Source organism: Microtus oregoni, unplaced genomic scaffold (assembly GCF_018167655.1).
Source record: "Microtus oregoni isolate MIOR12 unplaced genomic scaffold, Mior012 000004F_ref0000308, whole genome shotgun sequence".
Taxonomy (NCBI): domain Eukaryota; kingdom Metazoa; phylum Chordata; class Mammalia; order Rodentia; family Cricetidae; genus Microtus; species Microtus oregoni.
This window is the reverse complement of record NW_024543063.1, coordinates 7582323-7595179: the sequence shown is the minus strand read 5'-3', so window position 1 is coordinate 7595179 and position 12857 is coordinate 7582323.

The following is a 12857-nucleotide window of genomic DNA, read 5'->3' as shown; positions in this document are numbered from 1 at the left end:
GTAACCAGGCTCTGGTGGTGGCAGACAGCATCTGGCCAGCTGTGTAAACACGAGTTAATTAGCATATTGATGATAAGGATGAGCAGGGAGCGCCCCACCGAGAAGGTGCTGTTAGTCTCTGTCAATCAGAGTGAGCAGGGCCTCCCTTCCAGGTGGCGGTTCACCTTTGTCTCTAAAGCTCAGGTAGCCTCCCTCACTTCCCTTCAGGTACCCACACCAGGTAACATTTGCTGTGACCTTTCTGTTGCTTGTCACCTGGGAGGGCTGACTTGTGGGCCATCTGCTTTTGATTTTTTTCTAACTCAACCTTTCTCCTTTGTCTTGGAGAATGGCTCCATTTCCACCCCTTTCCCTTATTCGCCTGCTGGTTGTTTATTCTTGTTCTGTTTTCTATTCGAGCAGTGTCCTCACTCCATTTTTCCCTTTCCTTGTCTGGACTTTAGTCTTTTGACGCTAATAGTGGCTACAAGAAAGATTTAAAGGGCCATTCTCGAAGGAGATTCACCATCTTAGTCGACAAGAAATATGTTTCATGATAAATCGCCTTCTGCAAGGGAAGGAGCGGCGTTCAGAGAGTCCTTCCTCTGCGCCAACTGTGCTCAAGATAATCTAATCTATAGCCACCAGCACCCGCGTGCTACCGTGAGATTGCTTCTTCCTGCACTGTTTTCTCTTTTTATTTCATCCAGCACCCTAGTCCGTGGGATGGAGCTCCCTACAATTAGGATAGGTTTTCTGGCTACCTCAGTTAACCCAAACCAGAAATTCTCTCACACATGCGTGCAGAGGCTTAAACAATCGATAGACCACAGACACCAAGCATGAGGTACAGCGAGATGGAGCTGACAGCCTGTAGCAGTGGGGGAGAACCTAAGAAGTTTCAGTGAGAAGAGGAGACAGTTTTCAGAGTGGAAATGCTGTAGCACGGCCAACCCTGTGAACACCAGGGAGTCAAATATGTACAGTGGGTTCAGAAGCACCAAGGCAGATGACTGTATTCAAGGGGCATTTTCAAGGTGGTGGGAGGGGACATACAGAGCAGGGGGAAAGCCAAGGAGCCCAAGGCAAATGACAGTTCTCTCCTGTCCTGGCTGATCCAAGCCTACAAGTTCCCCCAGGTCACTGTTTTTTAAGACTCAGACTCTGAATGGGTCATAGTGGCCTTCTCATACAGCATGAAGAGGTAGCTCCAGGCCAGTGTGATACAGAACAAGTTCCTGGCCAGCCAGGACTCAATGAGACCCGTCTTGAAAAGAATCAAGACCCTGGAGGGAACACACTGGCTTTGGTTAGTGTCTTAGTTAGGGTTTTATTGCTGTGAAGAAACACCATGACCGTAGCAACTCTTATAAAGGAAAATACCTTATTGGGCTGGCTTATCTGGTGGAGAGCATAGTAACGTGCAGGCAGACATGATGCTGGAGAGGTGATTGAGAGCAGGCAGACATGATGCTGGAGAGGTGATTGAGAGTCCTACGTCCAGACCCACAGGCAGCAGGAAGTGACTGTCACACTGGGCCTGGCTTGAGCCCTCAAAGCTCATCCCCTAGTAATGTCCTTCCTCCAATAAAGCCCCACTGTTCCAACAAGGCCACACTGCCTGAAAGTGCCACTCCTTCTGAACCTAATGAGGGCCATTGTCTTTCACTACCTACCACCACAGTTAGATATAGCATAAGTATTTCAGAATCAAGTGTTTAGATCTGACCTTATTGGTTCCTATCATGTGACCTGGGGAGACCCTACTCACCCCAGATAAGGATCCCACAACAGACCAAAATATGGATATCACCAAAGTCAACTTGATAAACCAATGAGTTTTATTGGGGTGACTTACAGGAGCAGAAATAACCCAATGATAGCTAATCACCAAAGCCCATGCCAGAATGGGTGGCAGCTCACAAAGCTGGGAACCTAGGGGACACTGTACACCATGAAGGTAGCTCAACAGCTCGGAGAGTGTCCTTTCCAAGTGCCTCACTTGATCTAGACCACTTCCAGGCAGCTAGTCTGGTCCCAGAGTCCTCTTTGCAACTCGGTTCTTCTAAGTCTTCTTTGCAGCTTTCATTGCTTACTATGGCGGAGAGAGGCCAGTGAAGCTGCTCAGTTTCAGGGACTTCCTGAAGCTATTTTGAGTTGTTTACCCTCCTATATCTAATCTTGGAGGAAACTGCTGCACAGCATTTTCTCAGTACTGGCTCCATCCTGAGAAGGAGCCATCACCCCTTAGGTCATCCACACCTAAGCTGGAGCCTTGTTCATCTCATGTGTCCCCTCACAGACTCTGAAATGAGCAGGTTCTGCCTCAGTGACATGTACATTGCTGTGTCGTTTGATTGATCCCACAGGCTAATCTTGCTTCTGTGTCAGCAAGAAGCAACTCAGTGTCCCCTGGTATATCCTGCCTTCTTCTCATCTGTCTTCCTTATTCTGGATAAAGGGACTTTTGAATGACAGATCTTGTCATGTTTTGTTTTGTGTCTGTGCTTTAAGTCTAGAGAATCAAGGCCACAAACATAGAAACAAAGAGAAATTTCTAAGAACGTGAAGAAAAAGGTACTATCTCCACAAGATGAATTCTGTCCTCTGGATGAAGTGAATAAATTTATATTCCTACACAGGACACTTATTCATAATTCGCCCTGCTTTTTTTGTGTTGAATTGCCAGTGACTTAAAGGTAAAAAATAGTGAACATTCTTCTCAGTGAATTTCATAAACTTGGGATACAAATCTCACTTCATTATTACAAGGTTTTTAAACATTTGAGCTTTTAAAAATGGCTTTGTGACCTGGTGTTAATAATTGATAACCAAATCCCTCTTGGATACACATGTGTCTACAATGAGCTAAAGGAACAATTTGTTTGTTTTCATTTTTGAAAAGGCTCGGTGGGTAACAGCACCTGGTACTTTGTCTGATAACCAGAGTTCTAAGACCGGGATCTACATGGTAGAAGGAGATAATAGATTCCTGAAACTTGTCCTCTGACCTCCACTCCGTGCTGTGGCACACACACCCGCACACGTATGTGCACACACCCATAAATAAACTAAAGTAATGTAGTGATGAGGTATGGGCAGGCCTGCTTTTCATCCCGCCCAGCTCCCGCATGGTTAGCTTTACACCCCAAAATAACAACACACAAATTGTATTCTTTTAAACACTGCCTGGACCATTAGTTTCAGCCTCTTATTGCCTAATTCTCACATCTTGATTAACCCATTTCTAATAATCTGTGTAGCACCACTAGGTGGTGGCTTACTGGGAAAGATTCAGCATGTCTGACCTGGTGGCTGGCTCCATGGCGTCTGACTCACTTCCTTCTTCCTCCCAGCATTCTGTTCTGTCTTCCCCGCCTACCTATGTTCTAACCTATCAGGCCAAGCAGTTTTCTTTGTTAATTAACCAATGAAAGCAACAGATAGACAGAGCACCAGTCAATGGAGCCCTGGGAGCTCTCAGCTGAGAGATGCAGGCTACCTTGGAGAAGTTGCCCAGACATTAGCCTCCTACAGTTCCAAGCCACTGCCTCTGCCCTGGGGGACTGCAAACCAATAGCAGACATTTTAACCTTCTGCTGGGCACAGTGGTGCATGCTTGTGATCTCAGCACTCAGATGCCAAGACAGGAGAATGGTGAGTTTGAAGCAAACCTGAACTTCACAGCAAGGTCAATGTCAGCTTGTGCCACACTGAAACTGCCAAAAAGAAGGCAAGAAAGATGAGTTTTTTAAAACATGCAATATGTAATCACATGCTTTGGTGCCTAAAAGAATCTCTCCCATGATAGATACACCCACAACTACACTTTGAGAGTCTAAATTCTGGAATGTCCACCCTGTTTGTGTAGAGTTGGATGTTGTCAGCCTCCCAGAAGCACAACCACAAGAGTGCTTTAACTTATTTAATTATTTGTTTTTATTTCCTGTTAATTTGTGCTTTGCCTGTATGTATGTCTGTGAAAATGTCAGATCTCCTGAAACTGGAGTTACAGACAGTTGTGAGCTGCCATGTGGGTGCTGGGAATTGAACCTGGGTCTTCTGAAAGAGCAGTCAGTGCCCTTAACTGCTGAGCCATCTCTCCAGACCTGAGAGTAATTTCTTAATGGATAATAGGATATAAACATGAAAAAAGGCTTCCATCAAGGGTGAGACACCCATACACACCAGAACCTAGGAGTGCACAGCGCCCTTAACTTTTTGGATGTTGTAAACCACTCGAGGAGCTGCGTGTGTGGCAGCTATAATCCTAACACTTGGGAAATGGAAGCAGGGCAATCACTAATTCAAAGTCATCTCTGGATGCATAGAGTTGGAGGCCAGTCTCAAATAAACAAATTTCTAAACAGGCACACACGCATGCATGCGTGCACACACACACATCAAACCAAAGCAACGACAACAAAACCCACATGTGGTCCAGAATCACCAGCAAGAAACGGTTCATTTAACGCTCATCTTATATCTGTTTCCCTGTGACTTCACGCAGAGTGGGCAATGAAAATAAAAATGTGGTTTTAGGCGGCTGAAAGGTAGAGAAAGCTCTTATCACAGGAGAGAAAAAGAGGAAGGGTAGGCAGGAAAGAGGACAGTGGGAAGGAGAGGGGGAGCCAGGGATTATGAATATGCCCTTTACAGCATCTTGAGCAGCACGCGTGGAGAGAGGAGCTCTGCCCACCAGTAGGTGGACCAGCAAAACAGAAGAAAAGCCTACAGATGGTGTTGTGCAGCTATTTCCTCTGAACTGAGACATTCTCTCCTGGGGGAGGAGGGAGGTGCTTAAGACTGGGGAAGTAAAGGAACCTTGCAAGGCTAGGGCAGCCTGCAAAGCCTCTAGGTTCCCAGGCTCTGCTGGGAAGGTGAGCAATAAACAGTGGCTGCTAGGAGGTGTCTTCAGTGCAGATGTCTGAAGCTGGGCAGCCAGCTCCAGGGACACAGCTTTTGGGAGTGCTCACTCAAGCTAGGTGGCTTCTCCGTGATGAGCTGCCTTGGAGTTGCCCATGCTCCTGGATATAATTCCAGTAAATTCTTTGGTTCACTGAGCTAGACTTTGTTGAATCATTTCTTTGGTCTGTTATTGGTGCTCTATCTAGGGTGAACACATACTTATTTCTCCCCAGAAGAAGTAATTTGTTGGGGACTGTGGACCCCCACACCCTGAATTTCCTGTGACCTTTTGCCTGCAGGAGTAAACAACTTGTTTTCCTATGCTTGCAGTTGCTCTAAGCAAACAATTTGTTTTATAGCTGCTCTGAGCACAAGACCCTCAGGTGTTCCTGATGGCAGGGGAGTGGTTTCTGGTGGGCTTGCAGTTGAGAGTTAGGGTGTGGCCATTTAGTCAAGGAGACCCTATATAAGCTGCCCTGGGACACAATTAAAGAGGGCATTCTTGGCATTATCCATGTCTCTGTGTATCTGTTTCAATCTCCAGCCCCTTGTCCAAATCGCGAGCCATACTATAGCCCCTAGCATATAGTGCGGACTGTGCACTGCAAATGGAGGCCCCCAGCGAGACCAGGAACTAGGGATTCCTGAGAGATCACCCTCAGAAATGGTGAGGGTGGATTGAAGATGGGTATGTGTCTGTGTTCTTTCATTCCCAGACTCTTGCCCGATAGTGGCTCCAGGTGGTGCAGGCTCCACAGGAGGCACAGCTGAGATTGGAAACTAGGGACTCTCTGAGGGATGCCCTCTGGAAGATTGTCCAGTAGGAAAGTAATAAAGAGGAGGTGGGAGGGTGAATTGAAGACTTTGAAAAGATGGAATGTGCACAGAGAATCTGGATTATGTGTATTATTGTATTTTCTTTTAATTTTTTGACTGGAGACATTTGATTCTGGGGACTGCTAAGAAAGGTATCTTAACTTTAAAATTTGGATCTAAGGATTTGTTGCTTTGAAAAAGAGGTTCTGCTTTTGTTTCCATAGAAGATGAGAACCTGAGGAATCATTCCAGGGTAATGTGGTTTGATGGACCAAGAACCCCCGAAAGGTTGCTGTGAACACCCCCCAAAAAAATTACTTCAGCAGGAAATAGTTTAGAGAGAACGATGCCCAAATTCCCCAAATGATTGTTTACTGGAAGTTGTGGAACCGAGGCAGCAGTGCCAGGAGCCAAGGTGGGAGTGAGGCCGGCCTATTGGCAACCATGGCAAGTGCTGGAGCCAAGGGGAAGCCTGAGCCGCCCAGACCCCGTTGAGCTGCTCGTGCATGGCATATGGAGAAGGTGGCGGCCGCACAGAAAGGTGGCAGCAGTCCCAGGCTCTGCACTCCCAAGAGCTTGCAACATGAGCTGCAGGCTTTCCTGCAGGACCCAAGGGACCCCCCCCCCTCCTCGCAGCAGCCACAGAAGGGCCCCAAGCCTGTCTGCTGCCCTGGCTCCCAGCAGCAGCAGGAGCTGCGTCACTCCGGCCCATTTGATGCCCAGCCTGGTAGGGCCACCCTGGCCGGTTCTAGTGGTGCATGCCAGGTAGGATTTGCTGAAGGAGGCAGAGGCAGGAGGATCTGGAGTTCGAGGTCAGCATTTACGACTGCCGCTAATCAGCTAGTGCTGAGCTGTCCCAGCTGAGAGAAACTTCAGGATCACCGCGGTGTAGTGGCCGCTATCATCATCGCTGCGGCCCCCACCACAGCAGCCAGAATTACAGTGACTATGTTTGCTAGGGCATTTTCCAACTTATTGCTGCATATTTGTGCTACACCCATGTCTGTCCAGAACCTTGGTCTAGTTATATAGAAAAGAGGGAGATGTTGGGGACTGTGGGCCCCCGGACCCTGAATCTCCTATGACCCCCCCAAGCCTGCCAGAGTAAACAGCTTGTTTTCCTGTGCTTGCAGATGCTATGAGCATGAGACCCTCAGGAGCTCCTGATGACAGGGGATGGGTTTCGGTGGGCTTGCAGTTGAGAGTTAGGGCGTAGCCATTTAGTCAAGGAGACCCTATATAAGCTGCCCTGGAATAAACAATAAACAATAAAGGAGCATTCTTGGCTGTCCATGTGTGTGCGTTTCAATCTCCAGCCCCTTGCCCGACTCACAAACTGTACTGTAGTAGTACATAGAGGGACACACGGCTTCTGCAAAAGACTCAAGTTCAATTTCCATCACCACATTGGGAAGTTTACAACCATGTGTAACTCCAGCTCCAGGGGATCTAACTCCCTCCCTTGGTTTCTGTAGGAACTTCATTCACGTGCATATACCCCTCCCCCCCACACACAGATACACACATATACACATACATACACATTCTCTCTCTCTTCCTCTCTCTTTAATTTTCAGGGGGAAAAAAGCAATACACCAAGTGAGTTTTCTAAAGAAATTACATCCGTGGAAGTCTATAGTACTTAAAAACACAAACTGATTGTATTCCAGTCACAGACAATTACCATTTTAATATAAATTGACAAATTATATGTATTTATAAGTTAGAGACAGATTGTTGGTGTGATATATGGATATATACATAATTAAATCAAGCAACTTATCATGTCCATCCCAAATGCTTCTCTCTGTGTGTATGTGTGTGTGTTGAGAATATCTGAAATTATACGTCATGATTTTGAAGTATATTATACAGTGTTATTTACCATCTCTTAGTTACTTTTCTTATTGCAGTGATGAAACACCTCGTAAAAGTGACTCGAGGGAGAAAGGGTTTTTATTGGCTCACACTTGGAGATACAGTTCAGCGTGGCGGGAAAATCCTGGGTGGCAGGAGCTCGAGGGGGCTGCTGACCCACATCAAACCTGTACTAAGGAAGCAGAGCAAAATGAATTCCTGTCCCTCGTTGTCTCCTCTTTCTACAGAACAAGATCAGAGTGGGTCTTCTCACCTCTAACCTAATCAAAATAACCCAACGGGACATGACCAGAGGCTAACCTAATTAAGAGGCCAATTAACTAATTAATTAATTATCTCCTGGGTGATCCAGGATCCTTTCAAGTTGACAATCAGCCCTAGCCATCAACACAGCTATACTGGCCACACCACAACAGAGCTTGGAAAAGAAAAGCAACTCGACCCATCTCTCCAGTCTGTGATGAGGCGCTCTATCCTCCGACCCACAGCTCCCCACCCCCAACCCTAACTAGCAATTTCATCTCTGCGTCTGCTGTTTTAAATCCCACAGATGAGAGAGCACGTGTGGTATTTGTCTTTCTGCGCCCGCTTTACTTCACTTAGCATAATCGCTCTCCCATCTCATCCAGACTGCCAGAAACAGCAGCATTTCCTCCTCTGCTAGACCTGGGTAGCATTTGAACTGGATAAGCCTCCCCTTTGCTTCATTTGTCTGCCAATGAGAACTTGGGCTTCGTATCTCTTAGCACACCGCTCAGCACACATTAAACACTCTAGATACAGTCATTTCAAGTGAATAAAGTAGAGATGTAATGACTATTTAGATTCATTTCCAGGAGTTTCCATAAAGCCTTCGTCCTTTCTGAATTCTGCATGGACTTTCTGAATTGTGGATTGAGAATCCAGTGCTTCTACACCTGTGTGTGGGGGGGGTGTGTGTGTGTGTGAAGGCGTGTGTGTGGTGTATGTGGTAAGTGTGTGTGGTGTGTATATGTGGTGTGTATGTGTGGTGTGTGTGCAAGTGTATATATATAGTGTGTGTGCACATGTGTGCATGTGGTGTGTGTGGTGTGTATGCACATGTATGCGTGTGATGTGTGTGTATGCATGTGAATATGTGTGTGGTATGTCTCTGTGTGTGTCTGTGTAAGGACAGCCAAAAGGACGGATGGTCCCTACATCTTAGAGTTTGAAGAATAAACATTTCGCAGAATGGCGAACAGGTCACCCGCTGTTTCCTGACTAAATCAGATGTCCCTTCCTATAGGAGTGTCCTATTCCTGTCTCGGCGAAGCGGTGCTCTCTGCGGTGGCAAGGAAGCAGCAAACCATAAAGCAGTGTCCGGAGGCCCCACGACTCTTGGTTCCCTACACGCTCACCTTAGGACCTCTCCCACATCGCTGGTTTCTTTTCAGTTCTATAACCAAGCACAGTTCTCGTTCTTTCCACCCTGGGGTGGGTATGGGGCTCTGCCCTTGCCACCCCCGCCTGCTATCTCCCCTCCCATTCCCCAGTGGGCTTCCCTAGGACCTGCTTCAGCCCCAATGCCCAGAGCAGTCTCCTTGTTCTTCACAGGTCTTTGGGTTTTCTTTAAAGCACCCATCAGGGGCTTGTGACGTTTTCCTTCCTCATCCCCAAATCCCAGCGGCAGGAGCAGATGTGCCTGTCTCTCTGGGCCTTGTCCTCTCTCAGAGCTGTCCCTGCCCAGGGTCAGCACATGGTAGGTGAGAAATAAATTCTTCCTCAGTAGCCCTGGCAGCTGCTCTTTAGAGGGTCGTATTTGGCAGCCCAAGTAGACCTTTCTGATTTTGTGGATTTTTTTCTTTTAGAAAGGATATATTTACTTGATTTTGAAATATGCGTTTTCCCCTTGTGTACCTGGAATGTAATGAAAATGAGGAAATGTGAATATCTGAATTATGGATGAGTGTCTGACTGTTTAATCTGAGAATGAATATACAAAGAAGGGTTCTGGACGTAGCTCAGTGGGAGAGGGATTTCTTAGCACGTTAGAGGTCCTGGATTTTATCCACAGCTTGCGTGTGCGTGCGCGCGCGCGCGCGCACACACACACACACACACACACACAAAGTGAGAGTGAGACTCTCACTTTAAGAAATAAACATACAGGGCTGGAGAGATGGCTCACCGGTTAAGAGCATTGCCTGCTCTTTCAAAGGTCCTGAGTTCAACTCCCGGCAACCACATGGTGGCTCACAACCATCTGTAATGAGGTCTGGTGCCCCCTTCTGGCCTGCAGGCACACATGCAGAAAGAATATTATATACATAATAAATAAATTTAAAAAAAAAAGAAATAAACATACAGTCATCACAACTTACTGCAAAGAGTATGTCTTCATCTCTCATCCCATGGCAATAAAATATGTAACATTTTTGGCAGAATTTCATATTGGATTCATGATTAAAATAGTTATAGAATTTGTTTGCAAAGTAAGACAAGGTGTAGGTGGAAGTTTCCCCACCCCAACTGCCTGCCCCAAATAACCAACACGGAGACTTATATATTAATTATAAATGCTCGGTCAATAGCTCAGACTCTAATATTTTAAGTTAACCCATAATTCCTTATTTATGCTCTGCCATGCGATAGTACCTTTATTAACATAGCATGTCATCTCCTGCTCCCTCTGCCTTCGCTGGTGACTCTGGACTCCACCCTTCTTCCTCCAAGCCTGGCTCTCCTGCCTCGCTTTATCCTGTTCAGCTATTGGTCAGTTAGCTTCTTTATTATACTAATTACAGTGACAAATCACAGCATTGGGATAGTGCAACCTCAGATCTGAATTCTGATAATTCAGCTGTGTCCCTTGGAGTCACTATACAGTTGACCTCAGTGCTATGGCTATTACATTTTTAGAGTCGCAGCTGACTTTCATTGTTTTAATTTTGGAAGTGAAGTTGAAGTTTATAAAGAAAAAGTTTAACACAGATTTAAGTGTGGGTGTTAAGAGAGAGAGAGAAAACTGCTTCCTAAAATACCTTTTTTTTTTTTTTTTTTTTTTTTTTTTTGAGACAAGGTTTCTCTGTGTAGCTTTGTCTGTCTTGGAACTTGCTCTGTAGACCTGGCTGGCCTTGAACTCAGACATCCACCTGCCTCTGCCTCCTGAGTGCTGGGATTAAAGGCAGGAGCCACCATGCCCAGCTTAAAAGATTTATGTTTTAATTTTGTCAGTTATTTATTTATTTATCCCTGCCTAAGATTACAGGCACATATCTTACGCAGTACTGGGAACTGAATCTATGGCTGTATGCATGCCAGTACTTTACCAACTGAGCTATGGCTCCTGGTCCATTTACTTGCTTATTTTGTTGTTGAATTTTTAAGGCAAGGACTTGCTGTGTAGCCCAGGCTGGCCTCGGCCTTGAGGTTCTCTTGCCTGAGCCCCTGGGTTTTAGGATTACATATGAGCTCCAGCACACCTAGCTCACAGCTGACTCTTAAGGGCAGTTAAGAAAGGCTAAGCTGCAATGTTAGCTGTTACAAACCTAACTTCCTACTCCAAATATTAGCCCAAGAATCACGTAGATTCATTCTCAGTTTCAAATAAACACAGACAAAATAGATGGATTTCCTGCAGATTAGGCTAGAGACAGTCTCTTCCACGTGAATTTTAGGCAGAGGGACAGTTGTTACCAATGGAAAGCCAGGGTTCTTAAGAAGAAAACAGCTTTGTCTTCAGGGTTCCTTCCCCATGCTGGCTGTGGAATGGACATGGGGAGGTGGTTGGCATTCTAGGGGATTGAGGTCAGGTTATCTCTCTGCACACTCAAAGCCAGAGACAGCAGCTTTGAATTTCTTTCTTTAAACAATGAATAAACAAACCCATTTCTTTTCTTTTTAATTACGTGCATGTGCACATTTGTGGGGGTGCCTGTGGAGGCCACAGGTGTTGGATCCCCTTGGGGCTGGAGTTCTAGGGGTTGTGATCTGCCTGATGTGGGCACCAGGAACTGAACTCCAGCCCTCTCTGGGAAAGCAGTACATGCTCGTAATTATTAAGCCATCTCTCCAGCCCCCAATTTGAAGTTCTTTTCATTCATTCAGGTGAATCAATCTCTTTTATATGTAGGCTGCTGGACGTGTAGCTTTCTCCCCAGAAATTATTCTATGACCTGTATTTTCTGCTGGAAGAGTATCAGGTACTATATGCCTTCAGCCCTTCTGTAACTAGGTCACATATGCCCTTTTATCTATTCTTTGAGAATTTCATACATGTACACATGGAAATACAATCATTTCTATCTTCCATTCCCCTGTTAACTCTCTTCAGATCTCCCTCCTAACTTCATGCCCCCTGCTTTTGCGTTTTCACTAACTCACTAAGTCCAGCGAGCCTTGCCCACCTGTTCTCAGGTATGGGGTCCAATGAGAAAGGGGTAACCTACCAGCAGTTAGGCAACTCCTACAAAAAAAGAGTGACTCTTCCTTCCTTAGCAGCTCTCAACCCTATTTTCCCCTCGGCACCGCTATTTTGGTTCGTATTGATTTCATTCCTCTAAAGAAATATTATCCTTTCTATTTCATGGCTGAGCACAACCCCGAGTAGACAGAGAGATGCTTTATTGATGGGCCTGCTTCTAATTCCGGAGCAGCCATCCTCTTGTGTGAAGTGTGTTTTCCAGGTGGCCAGAGCGACGATGGCATACTAGAGCATGTCTGTAGAGTTCAGGATTGTGAGAGCCACTTGGCATTGCTCTGGTCCGAGCTGGCGATCCTGGACGTGTGTTAGTGGCTTTGCTGATTACTGACTACTTCTCATGGAGCACGGGCAGCACTGTTTGGCGCGGATGGGACGCAGCTGGGTTAGTAATAGGTAGTTGAGTGGCTTTTCTCTGCATCTCGCTTTCCCGGGTCTAGATGGCAGAAGCCAGTAACTTTCGAATCCGTGGAAGAAAATACCTACAAGGGAGAATGAGTGAAAAGGGAGAGGTTGATTGTCATTCACGGTTTCGGTTCAGAAAAGGGGGTGCAGCTTAGCACCTGGTGGAGGGAGTGTGGGAGAGGCTTGTTAACATCATGGGTGGCCAGGAAGCGGAACAGAAGACAAGAACCTGGGGCCAGGCTCTCACAGGGAAAGCCCCATCCTTAATGGCCTACTTCTACCAGCTAGGCCATAGTTCTTAAAGGTTTCCCAAAATAGCATCACTGAGCTAGATATAAGGGTTCAAAATGTGATTGTGCGGGGGTAAATCTCAGACTCGAGGCTTAACAACATATGAGGCGTCCCCATAATGCAGTTTTTACAAAACATT